This window comes from Balaenoptera physalus (assembly GCF_965194825.1).
Source record: "Balaenoptera physalus genome assembly, chromosome: 8".
Classification (NCBI taxonomy): Eukaryota; Metazoa; Chordata; class Mammalia; order Artiodactyla; family Balaenopteridae; genus Balaenoptera; species Balaenoptera physalus.
In genome coordinates this window covers 119339763-119360105 of record NC_138887.1, presented here as the reverse complement: position 1 = coordinate 119360105, position 20343 = coordinate 119339763, and the positions used below count along the sequence as shown (strand labels likewise).

Sequence of the window (20343 nt, the reverse complement as noted above, 5' to 3'; positions counted from 1 at the left end):
AGCAGAGCTCCCATTAGTTCTCTGGAATATGCACCTCATCTCTCCTCCTCCCGCCCCCAACACCCTCCCCACACTCCCACAAAACGCAGAAAACTTCTACCAAGAGATAGATCCCACAGCTCTGTGATTGGCTCTTCGACTCTGTACTCTCAGAAGGAAACCATGTTCAATTATTTCCTAAACTAAAACCCATATGCTAGAAAAATACAGAATTAAGTTGTAAAAAATATTTCAGTGATGATTTGTATGCATAGCAAACAAAATTTTAAATGCATTCAAAAAAACACCTGAGAGTTAATGAAAAAAATCCAGTAAAGCAAAAAAGAACGCTGCCAATACTCACTAACACATGTGCACACGCACACACCGAGAAACCAGAGCCCTAAAATAAATCTGGATTTACAGTCACTGAGTTTTAAAATGTTCGTTTTTAGAGCCAGGAAAACACGACCATGCTTTAGATCATGTCACAACTAATTTTTCTGCAAATAATCAGTATTTGTAATCCCTTGCTTTCCAAGAACAATCTTAATACCGATCTCCATACAAGATCTATGACTTTCTGATACTACCAAGAGTTTTCTTTTTCTATTTCGCTTTTTGAATAAGTAATACATTCTCTTTGTATAAATCCTAAGAAGCACACACAAAGGGTGTACCTTTGTGGTATACAGTGAGAATTGGCCCTGATTTTCAAGAACTAAAGTTATTACGATGCCCAGTAAGCCTCTAAGGTGGCATAACCCAGCCTGAAAAATCTGATCTTCTTAATCCTAATCCCCAGAGCCAGCATCCCATTCAAGATTCCGTGACTTGATGCGCTGCTCCCACTGATTCTAGGTGGAAGGACCGCCCCCCCCCCACCTACCACTGAGACAACCACTGGCTGCTTTGTAGTTGTATTCTCCAAGCTGAGTCATAGGCGGAATCAGGCAGGAGTCTACGCTGAATGATCTGGAAGATGGAATTTCTTCTTGAATGCGTGACTCTATGGTGCCTGGATTCTGAGCAAATAACCTGACTGTGCTGGGTACCCTGCCCCATCTGGCAGGGCTTAAAACACAGGCGGCCCCAGGCTGCCTCACAAAGCCCTGTGACATCACACAACTCCTCACCAGCCCCAGAGGCCCCTGCCCGGGAGCTCCAATCAGCGGGCAGGATCCAGGAATTCCAAAGTTCAAAGGGTCTTTCCAGAAAGTCTTAGAATTCTCTCTCCTCAGCTGAGGAAATAGGAAAAACCTCGCATTGAGCAAGTCAAAATCCTAGCCTTCTCTAGGGCAAGCCTCGTTTTTGGCTCTTCTGAAATAAACTTAAGAAAACAAAGAAGTTTTCAGAATACCTCAAGAGACAAAGATGAGCCAAAGAGTTACTGGCTGCCTTTTTACTTACTCTGTATTACTCAACTTTAGATATTAGTACATGAATTCAGCCAAATGCTTGCAAAATTTCTTCTTTCTTAACATGTCTGAGCAGATCCGGCCCTCCCCCCATTAAGGAGGTGACTCAGTGTTTTGCCTGGGACCAGCCATCTGCTGGTATGTGAGAGGAACGGGGTGGGCTGCGGTTTTGATACCTCTCCTGGGGCAGATACGACAGCCAATTATAAACCTCCAAGCATAACTTCGAATCTCCTTCAGACAGGCTCTAAGGGAAGGTGCTTTTTTGTCCTTTTATAATAATAGTAAAAGGTAAGCTTTTACTCATAGTAGCCCCCAACTGGAAACAACCCTAATGCCATCAACAGGAGAATGGATGAATTGTGCTTCTACATATAACAGAATGCAAAGCAGCACTGAAATGACTGAGCCACAGAGCCACACAACAGGATGAATGCCCCAGACTTAACACTGATAGAAGCCAGACACAGCCTATAATCCTAATTCTATGAAGCTCAAGAAGAGGCAAAACTAATCCAGAGTGATAGTGGTCAGAGTGGTGATTACCTTTGGGAGGGGGTGGGAATGCTTGTTTCTGAGAGAGGCCCAGAGTGAGCCTTTTATAGGGCCGGACATGCTGTATCTTCTTGATCTGAGTGAAAGCCTCACAGAGCCTACATATACAGTCACTGGGCTGTTCACTGAACATTGTGCACTTCACTGTATGCACGTTATAGCCTCACAGCATGAAGGAAAAAAAGTGAGTTGGCCCCATTTTTGAACAAATTTATCACAGGAGTTTTGCAAGCATTGCATGGTTGGTTTGTTGTAATAAAGTCAAATCTTTCCTTCTGAGAAAGGTGCACATACAATAGTTAGAATTTTATTTTTATTTTTTATTAAGATATAATTCACATACCACAAAATTCACCCTTTTAAAATATAACAGTTCGGGCCTTCCCTGGTGGCGTGGTGGTTACGGGTCCGTCTGCCAACACAGGGGACACGGGTTCGAGCCCTGGTCCAGGAAGATCCCACATGCCGCGGAGCAACTAAGCCCGTGAGCCACAACTACTGAGCCTGCGTGTCTGGAGCCTGTGCTCTGCAACAACAGAGGCCGCGATAGTGAGAGGCCCACACACCGCGATGAAGAGTGGCCCCCGCTCGCTGCAACTAGAGAAAGCCCTCACACAGAAACGAAGACCCAACACAGCCAAAAATAAATAAATAAATAAATAAATAAACTCCAATCTCTTTAAAAAAATAAAAAAAAGAATGCAATATTGCCATTTGTAGCAACATGGATGGACTTGGAGGGCATTATGCTAAGTGAAACAAGTCAGACAGAGAAAGACAAATACTATATGAAATCACTTTTATGTGGAATCTAAAAAATACAGCAAACTAGTGAATATAACCAAAAAGAAGTAGACTCACAGATATAGAGAACAAACTAGTGGTTACCAGTGGGAGGCGGGAGGGGCAATATAGGGGTTGGGGAGTGGGAGGTACAAACTATTGGGTGTAATAAGATAGGTTCAAGGATGTATTGTACAACATGGGTATTAGAGCCAATATTTTGTAATAACTGTAAATGAAGAATAACCTTTAAAAGTGTATAAAATTTTTTTTTTAATTTACAAATACCCCTCCTTGACCCTTTGTCCCCTTCCAGCCACTGTTCTTTTGGAAAATCTTGGAAGAGGTCTCCATGGTCACTCCCTCCATCCTTCACATCCATTACTCCCTGCAGTAAAAGTTACATGAGGTCTCCGGGGCTGGCTCTCCTCTCATTCCTGGGCAAGCAGTTAGACTTACAGCCCTTAGCAGTTAAGAGGGGCCATGCTCCTAGTTCTGGTCAGAGGGCTGTGGTCCAGGGGATTTAAGAGTAAGTAAGAGGTCCCCCCCACCAGCTCTTTTCCTGAAGAGTGACCTTTGAAGTCTGCTAGATGGCATAGCTACAAGATGGAGGGTGTAGATACCACAAGGCATAGTTACAAGATGCCAGATACACAGGAGGCCTAATTTAAGCAACAAATGAACATTTGTGTTAAGCCCCTGAGACTTCAAGGGTGCTTTGTTATCCCTGCCTAATCTAATAATACTCTTAACTATACACTCTCCAAATCGACCTGCTCAGTCTCCTATCCCTACCACTTCGTTAGACCACTCTCATCCAAGTCACCAACGAACACCGGCCAAATCCAGTAGTCACTATTATGTCCTCATCTATTGGCCTCTCAGCAGATACTGCAGAGTTGGTCACTTCCTCCTTTTTGAAACAGTCTCTAAACTTGGCTTGCCTGAGCATACTCTCCTTTGGTTCTTCTTTGCTGGAGCTTCTTTTTCTCAGCCTCTAAAATCAGAGTGCTGTGGGGTTCAGTCCTGGATCCTCTATTACCATTTATTTGCACTTTCTCCCAGATGACCTCAGTGATCCTTAGAGACTAAAATACCATTTGTGTGCACTGACACCCAAATTTATAACCCCATGTCCTACCTCTCCACCGAGTTCTAAAATTTATCCAACTGTCTAAACATCTCAAACTTAACAAATCCAATTAAAATGAAACTTCTAAGCTATAATAGCCTTTGCTTAGCCCATACCACCCAGCTAGCGGTTACATTCTGACCTCCTTTGGGTCCCTCGGGGCTTCTCCTGGGTGCTTCTGGATCCTCGGAGTGGGTGTGAGTCATAGGGTGGAAAGTATTCCTCCTTCAACCAGAACATCTCTGCCTTTATCTGATTAGTTTCCACTTAAGGTTTCATTTGAGGGGAAAAAATTCCTCATCTAAGAAGCCATCTGCAGAGCCAGTGAACAATTACATGATTCCGTTCAGTTTGAAAAATGCCAATATAACCTCTCTGAGCCTCAGCTGTCTGATCTCTAAGCGGGGAGAGTAGTGTTGACCGCCTAGCGTGGCTGTGTAGGTGAAGTATCTGGAGGAGTTTTTAGGCACATTGTAATTAGAAGAAAATCCACAAGAGGGGAACCGGCGAACAATCAGGGAAGGGTCGTGTAATAACACTGAACGACAGTCTTTCCAGGGAAACTCGGTAAAGGTCTGACATAAAGTTTGGTTGAGCTATTATCATGGGGATGCTTGCTGTCCATTTATTGCAAAACCAATAGTAGATGCCGATGGTGCTTTCCCACCAGCCTGTGAGCTCCAGGAGTGGAGAGGTTATTTCTTATTCATCTTTGCATTCTTGGACTCCGGCACACAGCTGGGAATCCTGCCCTGAATCTGGAAAACAGCAGTGTGATTTGAAGTGGAGGGCATCCACTTCTACACCTGCAGGGAAAGGATGCTAAAGAAGCCAAGGTGTAGGACCTCCCTGGTGGCGTGGTGGTTAAGAATCCACCTGCCAATGCAGGGGACATGGGTTCGAGCCCTGGTCCGGGAAGATCCCACATGTCGCGGAGCAACTAAGCCTGTGTGCCACAACTACTGAGCCTGCACTTTAGAGTTCGTGAGCCACAACTACTGAGCCCAAGTGCCACAACTACTGAAGGCCGTGTGCCTAGAGCTCATGCTCTGCAACAAGAGAAGCCACCGCAATGAGAAGCCCGCGCACCACAACGAAGAGTAGCCCCCACTCACCGCAACTAGAGGAAGACCGCGTGTGGCAACAGAGACCCAACGCGGCCAAAAATCAATATAAATAAATAAATTTATAAAAAAAAAAGAATCCAAGGTGTAAAACACTGTAAATCAACTCTACTTCAATAGAAAAAATAAATTAAAAAATTGCTTTCCAGCAGAAATTAACACAACCCTGTAAATCAACTCTACTTCAATTAAAAAAAATTTTAAAAAGAAGAATCCAAGGTGCAGGGTGGCCCCTTTCCTTCCTGGGCTGGGAGCCGTTGCACCCCTTCTGAGGAATAGCCAGGGTAAACTAGACTGTATGCTTTTCTCAGCCCTCCCTCCAAAGCTGATTAAGCGGGTCTTATGGACAGTCACCATAGAGGAAACTTTGAGGAGAATGCCAGCAAGGTAAGCAGTAGGGAAAAGTGCTGTAGGGAGTAGAGGGAGAGGAGAAGCCAATAGCGTTTTTCCTGCTGACACTAGCTGTACTTCCTTCTTCTAGATATCATCTTATTATGGGCTGAATTTTGTCCCCCCCGACCCAGTTCATATATTGGAGTCCTAACCCCTAGTTCTTCAGAATGTGACTGTGTTTGGAGATAGGGCCTTGAAAGAGGTGAGAAAGGTAAAATGAGGTCTTGCGGGTGGGCCCTAATCCAATAGGACTGATTTCCTTATAAGAAGAAGAGATTAGGGACTTCCCTGGTGGTCCAGTGGGTAAGACTCTGCGCTCCCAGTGGAGGGGGCCTGGGTTCGAGCCCTGGTCGGGGAACTAGATCGTGCATGCATGCCACAACTAAGAGTTCTCATGACGCAACTAAGTAGCCTGCACATGCAACTAAAGATTCCGCATGCCACAGTGAGGCTCCCGTGTGCCGTAACTAAGACCCAGCGCTGCCAAAATAAAGTAATAAATAAATAAAATCAACACTAAAAAAAAGAAGATGAGATTAGGACACAGACACATACCGAGGGGTGACCAAGTTAAGACCCAGAAAGGAGACAGCCGTCCACAAGCCAAGGAGAGAGGTCTCAGAGAAAACCAGTCCTGACAACACCTTGATCTTAGACTTGCAGCCTCTAGAACCATGAGACAATAATTTCTGTGGTTCAAGCCACCTGGTCTGTACCACTTTGTTATGGTAGCCCTAGAAAACGTATACACATCTCGATTGCAGAAATATATCTTCTCAGAAGCTTCTGCTCAATGGAACGGAGTTCAAGAAGAATACTCTTGGAGAAAGCAAGGAATAAAGTGATGGAATGGGAAGTGCGGGGAGTGTGGAAGGGAATGCTTGCTGTCCCTCCTAAGACAAAAGATGTCTCCTCTTCTTTCCTACCAGCTGGGCCTATGGTTCACAGCCTGTTGCAGTTGGCTGTGGCCATGACTATGATCTCTTCAATGGAATGCAGGTGCACCACTCCAGGCCTGGCCCAGAAACCTCCCAGGAGCGTCCCCCCATGCTCTGCCTGGGATGATGGAAGCCACACGTTCAAGATGGTGGAGCCTCCATCAGCCTGGTTCCTGTAGGACCACGTGGAACAACTTGAAATATTCACCCTGGGTAGTTAAGTGAGCAAGAAATAGACTCTTATGTATTGTTCCATTCTATTTTGGATCTTCTCGAACAGGGGTTCAGCCTACCCAAAACATAAGACACATGTTAAAATAAACAAGTATAAACTGAGAGCATGCCGGTGTTCGGTCTTTTCTGTGGGTATAAAGGACATAGAAGACATGGGTGCTGCCCAGGAGTTGCTTAAGGGTTGCCGGGGAGACAGACAAATCATGAGAGAAAATAGGGGAAGATACAAGATAAAAATTGCTGAATTGTGTGCCACAGACTGGAGTAGCCACAGCCGGGTGTCAGGGAAAGAACCGCTGTGTCCAGGGGCACAGCTGCCAGACCAATTCATAAGAGGAAAGGGTAATGTGACAAAACAAAACACACGGCACTGAACAAAGTCGTGACACCAGGCGGGTAGCCGGCAGGAGCTGAAGGGAGGATGAGAAGGATAGAACTTATGGACGGCAGGGAATGTCGGGGAGAGAGTGAGGTGCTTGTTCAAGAGGGGAGGCCAATTCTGCGGGAGTGACCGGAAAGCCTGGAACTTTCCCTGTGGGTAAAAGGAAATTAGGTGGCTGAAACCATAGAGGTTTTCTCTCAAATTCGTAGGCACGTTTCACCCTACTCGATTCTAATTAAACAGTTATAGGGAGAAACAAAGCAGCCCTGAGCTTTATTCTCAGGTTAAGAAGGAAAAAGAAAACACATGATGGGAAAGGCATCACTCTGTTAAGATGGGTAGAACTTCAAATCGAGAGCCAGGAAAACTGTCTTCCTTCTGTTTCTGTGTTTCTTGAGGGAAAAAAGCAATGCTTAAAACAAAGGACAGAGAAGCAGAAATAGGGGAGGCAAGTTGAAAGAAAACAGGCAAAAACTCTTGGGTATAAAATTTGCCAATTATTATCACAAACCATCCCAAGGGTTTTTGGGGGTTGTAAGCATCTCGTCCATCTCTGTATTCCGTGACGTGTGATGGTGCTAGGAGACACCGTCACTAAATAAATTCTCAAATAATGATAATGCTTAGGATAAGACAAAGGAATTGGTAAGCAATGATGTAATGTGAATATCTTTTGGTGGGGAGGGGAAGGAAACAAAAGGAGGGAAGAGGGAAAAAAGGAATTGAAAGTTCACGAAGTGACTTTAGTCTCAGTCCTGCCTGGCTCCCTCCAACCGGTCCAGTTGGGGTAATTTATCCAAAATCTCCATCCTGTCTGATTCCTTGCTCCAATGAGAAAGGCCTACAGACCTTCCCAACACATGACTCTTACCTGTAAGTTCCTCCACATGCTATTGGTCAAATTCACCAGCCTATGCTCTTCCTTGTCTTAAAAATCCTTCGTAAGAATCCAGTCCCCATACACTCTTGTTCCCAGTCATTCAAACAACTCACTGCCACCACCGTTTTGGGTACCAGCAGCATTAGGAAACTCACAAGCAGGGCTGTAATTTGAGAGACTCCCATTAGAAAGTAATGAAAATTGGCCGGGGGGTGGGGGAGGCGGTTACTGTGGGCCCAGGGTTGGGGTGTGAGGTTGGGGAGGAGGCTGAGTCTGGTAGTAAATGTCAGGCAGAGGCCTTCCCTTGGCTGATATCCGAGGAGGTCCACCCTATTTGATAGACCATGAGCTCATTGCTTTTATTCTAAACCAGTGTTTTGTTTGACTCAGGTTATAAAACTTAGTACAAGACAAAGGAATTGGTAAGCATGGCAACACACGAATGTTTGGTGGAGAAGATGTTGTTTTTCATCTTCAGGTACCTCTTGGTTGAAGCAGCTAAAGGCTCTGTGTACTGAGACCTGGGCGAGGCTACACCAGGGACACAGAATACGAATCCATAGTTCTTATCCTAGAGTGGCTCAGGTCTTCAACAGGGAAAAAGACACTGTTCAGGACACTGGTTCAAATCCTGTGAGTGGATTTGGCCAAATGAAGCTAGTTTCCCTGGATAAGTAATACCAAAATTGCTTCTGGTAGATGTTAATCATTGGCCTCTTGGTGAATGATCAGTTTTGTCTTCAATTACTCAAAAAACATAAAACTTTGGTTCTGGGATGCCCAAAACATCTGCCTGACAAAGATGCTCTAAAAATGAGAATTACATAAACTCTAGGGCCCTAGGTCAATTATTCAAAATATTAATTATTTAATTAGAAACAGTCTATTTGGAGCCTTTTGATGTTGGTAGCTTGGTTCACGTGCCAAATGATAAACTTTTAAGCAGCATTATTCACGATAGCTAAAACATGGAAGTAACCCAAGTGCCCATCGATGGATAAGGGGATAAGCAAAATGTGACATGTCCATCCAATGGAATATTATTCAGCCTTAAAAAGGAAGGACATTCTGACAGATGATACAACATGGCTGAGTCTTGAGGACATTAGGCTAAGTGAAATAAGCCAGTCACAAAGACAAATACTGTATGCTTTCACTTATAATATTTAGAGTAGTCAAAATCATAGAGAGAGAAAGTAGAATGCTTGCCAGGGGCTGGGGGAGGAGGAGGGGAATGGGAAATTAATTGTTGAGTTTTACAAGATGACTAGAGTTATAGAGATGGACGTGCTGATGGTGGTACCACACGATAATTGTATTTTATACCCCTGAACTGTATACTTAAAAGCGGCTAAGAGGAAAATTTTTATGTGCATTTTACCACAAATAAAATTGAGGAAAAAAAGTACCTTAAGGTGATTGATATCCTTTGCCTCCTGCTAAGAAAAACATCACCCTCATCCACTGTGTTCCTCATGTGCTTTTTAAAAAGTGGTTTCATTTCCACACCACACTTTCTGCTTCCTGTCGACTTCCTGTAACACTTGTTAACTTTCACTTCTGGTTTGCTTTGACTGCTCTATTTTGGATGTCATTTTCTTTTTAAGTAAACATTAACAACTCCAATCCATAGCACCTATATTTTCGTCTTAGTAAAAACAAAAGCAAGAAAACACCGTAGCACTGTTTTCCTTTAATTCAAGTAGATGTCCAATATGAGATATGTCAGGCTCTGGTGATTTTCGGATTACTTTACTCCCTCTCTCACTTAATAAAAGGGGGAAGTTTTATTAGAAAATGCACAGAGCCCTGTGCCCCAAAGGACTGGGTCAAACCTATACGGTGCACACAGCTCCATAGGAACGCAGAAGCAACTCATCGCTCCTTTGGGGGCTGAACAGAGAAGAGCTGTGGAATACATTTCCTTTTTCCTCTTTTCTTCCACCCGACTCTTATTTCTGCTTTTCTGTTGGTTCCAGTCAGATACAGGCACCACCTTCTCGCACTGACATTCAGGTCAGCTGCTCCAGGAGGAGGGTGAGACAGAGATGGCTTTCTGCAATGACCTAAAATGATCACTGGTTCCTAGTAATTGAAAGGAAAACTAATACGTGATTTTAAAAATAAAGTTTTCCAATACTCTCTTCTAACAGTGAAGTCTTAGGGATCTAGATGCCTTTCATTTTTGTTTTTCTCACTCCCTTCTTACTATCTGTTCATTTTATTGTTTTTCCCTATTTATCCCTTAATGTAAATAGACTCTTTTGTATGTATGATAACTTTCACATACGTATATGTGTATATATATATGGATATATATATGTATAACTGAATCACTTTGCTGTACACCTGAAACATTATGAATCAACTATACTTCAATTTAAAAAAAATCCCAGTTGGGAATCAAAACACGGAAGAGGGCTACTTGGCATCTTGAACATCATTATTGAAATCTATAGCACAGGAAAAAGGAACCCGCCTACATTGTTGGTGGGACTGTAAACTGGTACAACCATTATGGAGAATAGTACAGAGGTTCCTTAAAAAACTAAAAACAGAGCTACCATATGATCCAGCAATCCAATTCCTGGGCATATATCTGGAAAACACAAAAACTCTAATTCGAAAAGATACATGCACCCCAATGTTCACTGCAGCTCTATTTACAATAGCCAAGACATGGAAGCAACCTAAATGTGTCTGTCGACAGATGAGTGGATAAAGAAGATGTGGCATATATGTATATATATATATATACACACACACACACACGCATATATATATATATATACTGGAATATTACTCAGCAATAAAAAAGAATGAAAAAATGCCATTTGCAGCAACATGGTTGGACCTACAGATTATCATACTAAGTGAAGTAAGTCAGACAGAGAAAGACAAACATCATATGATATTGTTTACAGGTGGAATCTAAAAAAATGATACAAATGAACTTATTTACAAAACAGAAACAGACTCATAGATATAGAAAACAAACTTAATGGTTACCAAAGGGGAAAAGGAGGGGGAGGGATAAATTAGAAGTTTTGGATTAAAATACACACATTGCTATATATAAAATAGATAACCAACAAGGACCTACTGTATAGCACAGGGAACTATATTCAATATCTTGTAATAACCCATAATGGAAAATAATCTGAAAGGAATATATATATATATATATATATATATATATATATATATATATATATATATAAATAATGAAATCACTTTGCTGTACACCTGAAACTAACACATTGTAAATCAACTATATTTCAATAAAAAATTTTTTTAAAGGAAAAGAAGAAAAAGTAGTACAAACCTTTAGTGAACAATTTGGCAACATGCAGAAAAGTTGAAGTAAACCAAACACAATGATCCAGCAGTGCACCCAAGAGAGGTTCACACATATATAAGAGGCAAGTATAAGAACCTTTGGTACAGTACTTTTTGCTGTGAGGAAAACTCCAAACAATCTGAATACTTCAGAATAAGAGAATTGGTAAATATATGGTGGTATTCATACCAGCAATAGAATACAGAAGAGAATGAATGACTTGGAGCCACAAAGATAAACTTCAACAGCATAATATTGAAGGAGAAAAGCGGATTGCAAAAGAAAACAACCAGCATCATAACATCCTCATAAAGCTAAAAAAAAGTAAAATAATAGTTTGTATTGTATTTTTTTAAGTTAATTTCATTTTTTTTTATTGAGCTAATTGTGGATTTACAATGTTGTGTTAGTTTCAGGTATACGGCAAAGTGGTTCAGTTATACATACATATATATCTATTCTTTTTCAGATTCTTTTCTCTTATAGGTTATTACAAAATATTGAGTATAGTCCCCTGTGCTATACACTAGGTCCTTGTTGGTTGTTTGTATTGTATTGATACACATATAATGCAGAGAAGTATAAAAATATGTATAGGAGTAATAAATACAAATTCGGAATAATGGTTACCTTATTCTGTGTGTATGTAGACAGGGATGTACAGCGGGGTCCTCAACTGTATCTACCTTATTTCTTAAAAGATCTAAAGTAAATATGGGGCAAAATGGTAAGATTTGATAAAGCTAGTGTGTGGGTGCATGGGTATTTTTATATTATTCTCTATACACTTTTTATAAGTTTGTCATATTTTGTAATAAAACCAGTCAAAGGTCCTATTCAACTCATAGGATTCACAGAAATCGATTCCTTATAATCCGTAAGATTCTTCACCATATCTATTAAAAACAATTGCTGTGTTTTATTTCATTGATGGCCCACAAGAGGCAGACCTAGAATGATTCAGGGACCAGATGTATAAATGTATATAAAGACAACCGGCATCTTGGGGAGCATGGCCGGAACCCCGAGGAAACCAGGGACTGTCGAGGCTCTGTCTGGCCTCTGTCTAAGGCAGGACAGACACATTCAGAAATCTGCAGAGCAACCACTCATGGTAAAGAAGACACATTGCAGGATGCGGCCCTAAAGCAAACGGCGTTTTTAAAAAACACAATTTAATGAGATGTTTGCAGAGCGAAGAACACGCGACAGCAAGAGGAAACTGGATTAACAGTGCAGGCAAACATGGGGGGCCCATGGTGTCCTCTGGAGCCTGTGGCCAGGTGCTCGGGGTCTGCCCCCCTGGAACAGCGCAGAAAACCAGAAACTCCTGCCGCTTACCCGGGGAACACGGGAGAACTGCTCATCTACCTGTTTCTACCACGGCAGCTAGAAACAATACAGCTAGTGATAAGCATGGCTGTCCTACAGCTGTAATTTAAATTTACCATTATGAGGACCCCTTAAAGATTTAAACTAGGTATGATGACTTGCAGGCTTTTCCATTAATATTTCTGCTACTTACTTTATTCATTTGTAATCAGGTGCCCAAGGGTTTTAGTAAACATTGCGGAGGATACATACATTAAGAATAGTCTCTTCATTGGGATCTTGGTAAACCATTACTTCTAGCTGTTACTATTTAGTGCCTCTTCACCTCTGGGAGGGCAGGGACCCCCTAGTTACCTCAACAGCAATCTTATCTCCAGCAGCAAACGTTGTGCCTGCTACATCATTGGCACTCAAAAAATGTTTGTTACATTAATCTATAGCCAAGTGTCCGTCGATAGATGATGGATAAGCAAAATGCGGTCTATGCATAAATGGAATATTTTTCAGCCTCCGAAAGGAAGGTATTCCTGGTACCTGCTACAACATGGATGAACCTGAGGGCGTGAAATACGCAAGTCACAAAAAGACAAATACTGTGTAATTCCACTTCTATGAGATACTACAGTCATCAAATTCATAGAGACAGGAAATAGAATGGAGGGTGTCAAGGCCTGGGGGGGAAGTGGAGCGGGAATGGGGAGTTAGTGTTTAATGGGGACAGTTTCAGTTTAGGGAGATGAAAAAGTTCTGGAGATGATGGTGGTGACGGGTGCACACCCTTGTGAATATACTGAAAGCTACTGAACGGCACACTTACAAATGGTTAAAATGGTAAATTTCGTGTTATGTATATTTTACCACAACTTAAAAAAAAATAAGGAAAGAAAATTAATGCAATAGAAGGGACATGGGAGAGGGTGAAATTCCCTCTGTTTAGGGTGGAAAGGCTCTGGATGGTTCTAAACTAGATCAGTGGGTCATCGTGGCCCGCATGGTGGGATCCGCAAAGCAGTGTGATTTGGGGTGTATGGCCTCCACAGGGGGTCCTTCCGGAGGGAGGAGGAGATGGTCTGGAGCTCTCACCCCACCCCTCCCCCCAAACTCAGGAACCTGAGCCTGGCTCAGGGTGAAGCACTCGGGTCCTACTTCCCCCAAACACAGCCCCCAGGGGTCATCGTTCAGCTGAACATCAAGAGGAGAGACCAACAGAAACCAAGGGAGAGATGCAAGAAACCACCTCGTGAGTTGAAGTGTCACAGGTGAGCGGGGTCACAGAAACCGCCAAGCATCCTGAAAGGTAGAGAGGGAAGAACAGAAAGGCCTTTGTGCCGGAGCCGCATATTGTAACTTTCTTCCCGCCGCCCACACCTGCCCCGGCAAGGTTCCCAGGGGCACAGAAGCACTGGTCACACCTGAGGAAGAATGGGTAAAAGGGAGGAGACAAGAAAAAGAAACAAAGAACATCTATCTGCAGGAAGAGCGAAAACCTAGCACATCTTCATTTTCAGAGACAGAAGCTGGATTCTGCAACCCATGCTTCTGTGACTTGGATGTCGCCCCTGAGCAAGGTCCTAGCTTCTAGGACGCAGAACAAAGCGCCTCCTCAAAGGGAAGTTTACCACAGGGAGAAATCACAATCCTCCAGAATTCTCAGAAGAAGGCTGCCACCTGCCCAATCCACTGGTAAAGGGTTTTTATTACACAATCATGTAATAACTATGACCCGAGAGCTGGCTTTTATCCCACATGTCGGGCTGTTGCCCTGTGAGGTAAGAGAAAATAACGCGTACATATTGGTCTCTGCCCTGGGTTCCTGGCACAAAGCTCCTAAAACCCTTGGAATTCCCTGGGTGATAGCAGTGATTGGAGGTTGGGAATATTCAGCCCCTGCTCCCCTGAGAGCACCGTCCTGCGAGGGCAGACAGGCTGGAAACTGAGTTAATGACCCATCAAGCCTCTGTGATGAAGCCTCCGTAAAAACCTCCAAAGTGTGGGGTCTGAAGAGCTTCCAGGCTGGTGAACACGTGGAGGTTCACGGAGGGCTCGGCAGCTCTGCATCTCTTCCCATAAACCTTGCCCTTTGCGTCTCTTCCATTTGGCTGTTCCTGAGCCACATCCTTTCACCATAAACTGGTAACCTAGTAAGCAGAATGTTTCTCTGAGTTCCGTGAGCTGCTCTAGCAAGTTAATTGCACCCGAGGTGGAGGGGTCATAGGAATCGCTGATGGGCCAGAAACACAGGTGAGAACCTAGATTGTCGTCTCAGGTAGGGACGATTCTGTGGGACCGGGCGCTGAAGCTGTGGGATCTGACGCTCTCTCCGGGTGGCTAGTGCCAGAACTGAGCTAAACTGTAGGACACCCAGCTGGTGCGACAGACAATTGCTCGGTGGAAAAACCCCTAGGCATCTGGGGTCGGAAGCACTGTGAGTGCGGTAGGACAGAGGAGACAGACTGAGGTTTTCTAAAACATGCCCAGAAAGAGAGGGGGACCTGTCCGGCTGCCTTTGGAAGTATGGGCTTCTTACTGGGGGGTCAAGGGTCTCCACCGGAGACGTACACAACCAGAAACCAGGAACAGCCACTGCCGTGACCGCCCCCCAGTCTTGACGCCTCCTTGGAGATTTAGGTCAAATGATACTTCTTGGTAATGCCTCCCCATCTTCCAGAGTTTGCTTGCCGGCCTCTGTTGCTGCCGGCGTGTTTTCTGTAGTTACTGCACCAGCAGCTACCTTCCCAGGCTTCTGTTTGCGTTTTCCTGTCGGTCCCCCCCAACCCCCCTGATGGACCACAGCTTCCCTGGGAGAGCTCTGGTGCTCCTTCACCTCAGGGACCATGGAGCTGAGAGCCTGGTTCCTCAGTGAATTTTGCCGAATGAACGAATGAATGAATGAGAACCGAAGGAGGTAGATTCTTTGATCAGGAACCCGAGAAAAGATCATTTTGTTATGAGCATCATATTTGCACGATACTCCTGGTAGCCATGAAAATTGGAAATAGGAGAGGTGGTCCAGTTCTTCCTGTCTATCCCCATGTTTGTTCTTTAGGCAAAAGAAGTGCTTTGGGCCTTGAATTTCAGTGGGATTTGTTCCTTTGAGTCCTCTCGTGTGACACACGCTTCCCCAGCTCCCAGGCCAGTCTGAGGAAGGACGCTGCAGGATGTGAGGGTGATTACAACAAGCACAGCAACCAAATCTTTGGGTCCAAGCCTCGTCCAGAAGAATCCCAGGCATCTCAGTGTCCAAACGCCTCCCTGCATCTGATGGGCCCCGGGGGGCACAAACATTCTCCCTTCAGCCCTTGCAGAGAGCTGTTCAGAGGTGCAGGCTCATGTGGGTGTGGCATCACCGTCTGCATTTCCCTGCACCGACCCCCTCGTGGTGCTGTAGCTCAGAAGTGCACAGCCTCCATTCAAGGGGCAAAAGCACCCAAGAACCTCTAGCACAGGATCAAATTATCTTCATTATAACAGCACTTTGAATAAACAGACATAAAGGGCTCTAAGTTTACAGAAGTTTGAACTCTTGTTTGAACTTTCTCCACTAGAGAAACAACTTTACAAACTAAACCTCAAAACAATATAAAGCCACATTAATTTGACATGAGGGACGATGCTCTTTGGCTAAAACCAGACCTCTAATGTTTGTTTTAATAGCAAAAAAAAAAAAAAAAAAAAGCAGCCTTAGGTATGGTTTAATGTTTAACCTGCTTTAGTATTTCTGGCTCCAATACTAATGCGGAGGATGCTTTCTTTGTATCAGTATTTTGCACAAAATGTCATTTTTAACTTAAAGGCTTTGAGAGCTGGTTCAGAATTGTCACACCTCGTATTTAACCAAATTCTGCCAGGCAGAATTTAAATGGGATGTGATTACAAACCGTAAAACTGTTGCTCACATAACAGTAGAGTTGGCATGAGGCTATATTGAATTGTACCTTCAAGAGGTATCTAATTTAATATTGTAGGAATCAGGAACAGGAACTAATCACTAAAACTGGTTATTAATGCCACAGAAAGAAAAAGAAAGACAGTTGTATTGTGGGCACAGGTTGTTGAAGGAAAGCGGTGAAGGCCGGAAATGAAGTATTCGTGTAAGTTCAGGAACGGTCTGACCATAACTCGAAGTTTCTTACTGTGGCGTTCACGTTGTTTGCAGGTTAAAGTATCCAAACTGAGAGGAAACCTCGTTCTGCTCAGAGACACAGCTCGTGACTAGGCTTCACTTGCTGCAAAGCTTTATTTACCCGTTAAGACCCCTGCTGCTCTTTCCTCAGGAGCCCTTCCCTCCACCATGTGCATCAAAGTTTCAGTGGATCCATCAGTCAAGAAAGTGACCCTTTTTGTATGAAAATGGCTTTCAACTGCAAATTAGCACAGCAAGAGTTTTAGCATACCAATTATAAAATAATTTAAGATGCTGACAATATGATTTACCCCAAGTCCCGTGTGTTGGGGGACAATTTCAGGGGCAGGACACAGGCTTATAATCAAATCGTATCCAATGTCCCCCCGTGGAGAACAGCACCCCAGTGCCCTCCTTGGGGTGTGCTATAGACTGTGTTACCGACAGTGGGGTCCGGCTGCTCGCCGCTCAAAAGCCAATGAAGAGACAAGGTTGGTGGTAAGGGAAGTTTGCTTTATTTTGGAGGCTGGCACCCGGGGACGGGGAGGGCGGACGCCTGTCCGAAGGCCGACTCCCCCCCACTGACAACCAGGGGGCAAGAGCTTTTATAGGTAGAAGGAGGGGGCTACGTGCAGAAACAGCACAGTCAGCTCTGACAGGCATCTTGCAATTGGTCCTGCGGTGGTCTGATCAGCGTCATCTTGATTGTTTTAAGTACAGTTAATCTTCAGTTCCAGGGTCAGTTTGTTCCCATTTCATTGAGGCCAGTTCTGGGAATTGTGGCAGCTTATGTCATGGCTACAGTCTGGTCATCACGTTAATTTCTTCCACCTGGTGGGGGTTTTGGTATCTACAAGACAGCTCACAGGACAGGGCTCAGAATATTATCTAGAGCCCTTGAGGAGGAGCTAAAGGTCCTTGACTTTGCTTACTGACTAAACTATTATTGTTTTGTCCTATTTGTTTTCCTTTGCTTCTGTATCTTCTCACTTCTCTGATTAAACTTGCTCCTTGACTAAAGCTTTTCCACAGACAAAAAGCAGGTGGACGACATGAGCAGGGGAGGACCACAGGGTCCTGCTCCGCTTCATCTGTGTCCCCCCCAAATTCATATGCTGACACGGAGTCTTGCAGTATTAAATTAGACACTTTTTGGACGTAGATTCCAATATTGCCTGGTACTAACTTTATCCCCACTGTGATGATATTGGGGAGGGGGGGCTTTGGGAGGTGACTAGGTCATGAGGGTGGAGCCTCAGGCATGGGATTGGTGCCCTTGTAAAGAGACCCCAGAGAGGTCCCCCTCCCTCTCTGCCACGTGAGGACAACGCGAGAAGACAACCGTCTTTGAGCCAGGAAGTGGGCTCTCACCAGACACCAAATCTGCCGGCACCTCGATCTGGGGCACCACAGCCTCCAGAGCTGCGAGAAGTAGACATCTGTCGTTTACAAGCCCCCTAGTATGTATCTGCCCAGAGCAGCCGAAGGCAGTCTTTTCCTGTCCCTGCTCCTCGAGTGGCCCTGGCTGAGCTGCATCAGGCGCCCCCATCACCACCTCCCTTGCCCAGACCTGCAGGACGTGGGAGAATTAATGTCCCGGTGGAGGGAGACATGTTTGTGAGGCACAGGGACAGGCTGAAGAGCGCAGAGACTCCCAGCACAGGTGAGGCAACGTGCGCCTTCCCAGGGTCCCGTGCAGAAGGACTGCCCGTCCAACAAGAGAGGGTCACCTTCCCAGTGGCTCAGAGCCAACAAGAAGCGCCCAGAACACTAGACTTATATAAGTCCCCTCCCACTGCCCCAGTTAACAGTATTTCAAGGATCTTTGCTGTGTACAAACCATCCAACTCTCAGAGGCTTGAAACAACAGCCGTTCAATTAGCTGGTGTGATTCTGCACGTTGACTAGACTCGGATGGGCGCTCCATCAAGGCAGCGGCCGGTGGGCCTTCTGGAGGGCGGGTGGAGCCAGGATTCTGGGTGGCTTTTCTCCAGGCCTCTCCACGTGGCTTCTTCACATGGGTTTGCTTATGGGCAGCAGACTTCTCCCACGATGGCCCAGAGCTCCTGGGAGCACAAAAGAGGAGGCCCAGGTCTTCTATGGCCCAGCGCTGGAACACACAGCGTCACTGCTACAAAGTCACAGGAGCAGCCCAGGTGTGGCGTGGGCAGGGTGACACGGGGCGTGGAAAACGGGGGGGTGGGTGGAGACTGGAGCACGGAGAAGGGGAGTCCCTAGAGCTCACAGCTGGTGAGAGCTGGTATCCTTGCCAAGGTTCAAGATCCAAATTCAGGTCAGCCTAACTTCAAACCCACGTTCTCAACGACTGCCAGGCTGATCGTAACCCAGGACCTAAGAAGAGAGGGGCGGAGGCTAAACCAGTGTCCAGAGAGCTCACGGCCATCCTGCACTAAGGCTCACAGCCGATGCTGGGTCAACTTTTCAAACAGATTTTAGTTGTGCTCAGAGAAACAGGAAGGAGAGGGAGGCCCCCCGCCTGGGACAGATGGTGAAATGTAACAGATGAAAACACAGAGCTGCTGAAGTCTTAATTGGCGTCTATTCTTTCAGGGACCATGGTCTTCAACTCATGAAGGGCAGAGCACATGCCAGCCTGAAGGAGGCTGCATGACATCAGACTTTGAGTCAGAAGACCTGGGGTTTGCCAAGCTCCACCCGGACCAGCTGCTCTAACGGGACCAAACCACACCCACCCTCTGAGACTGTGGCCTGGTCCCTAAGAAGAGATGAAGAGAAAAACAAGCACACAGGGTGTTCTGAAGGCTAAACGAGACGGCGTGAGGATGAACGGGATAACCTGGATCTAGCAAAGAGCTAGGCTCTACCAGCGTTTACTGGATCCACCTGAGGAGATCTTATCCCATGACATGTTTTCATATTGCGAGCTTAATGATCAGATAAAACAAGGGAAAATTTGCTCCCAGCTTAAAATTAAGAGCTGGCAGGGCGTCCGAAATTTTAAGCTGGGAGCAAATCCTCGCTGGTGATATTAGGACAATTAATGGATTACCGGACCCTTGTTTCTGTTAACCATTCCCTTCTGTTAACGTCTCACTCCTTCAAGGCTAATCTCATTCTCATCTCAAATTGCATTTCACACTTTCAGAGGGATGTTCCATTTCCGCTGGCCCTTCCTCCAAGTGAGCCTGGGGGCTTCCTGGCTGCCCTGCCGGGTGGGCGGGCACAGGACACTAGCTTTCTCCCCCAGTTCCATGAGGCTGCTTACAAATCTGCTTCGCCCTGTGCAGCTGTTCTCTGCTTGGTTTCTGGGCCTCTAGCCGGGCGGTCAGGATTTCCAAGCGCCCTGAAGCCAGGAAGGCAGAACCGAATGTCAGGCTCCCTTCCCTACAGACCCCCTTTCTCTGGGTTCTCGGCCCCTCAAGTCCTGGCAGTTGGCTTTCTTTCCTTTGCCTTTTATTTCCTGCCATTTCGGGGGAAATAAAATCAAGGAAGCCCTGTTTTTCTTGCACTCACACAATTCCGCTGGATTCCCGCCTGCTGCCCTGGCCTCCGGGTTCCTTCGGCCCTCAGCTCCTCCCCACACGGAGGCCACCCCGCCACACGGCCGAACACTCGACTTGTCACGACCAAACACTCTACCGCTTCTGAAACGTCAATCTCAGACACACACCGAGCAGCTCCTTTTTTTTTTTTTGGCTCGCGTGATCTGGGATTTTAGTTCCCCCACCAGGGACTGAACCCGGGCCCT

General features: G+C 45.2%; 1 protein-coding gene across 1 annotated transcript in view; it reads right to left on the bottom strand.

Moving 5' to 3' along the window:
• Positions 1–20343, bottom strand: part of GALNTL5 (polypeptide N-acetylgalactosaminyltransferase like 5) — a 128501-nt gene that overhangs the window by 77517 nt on the left and 30641 nt on the right. The gene's annotated exons all lie outside the window — the stretch shown is intronic.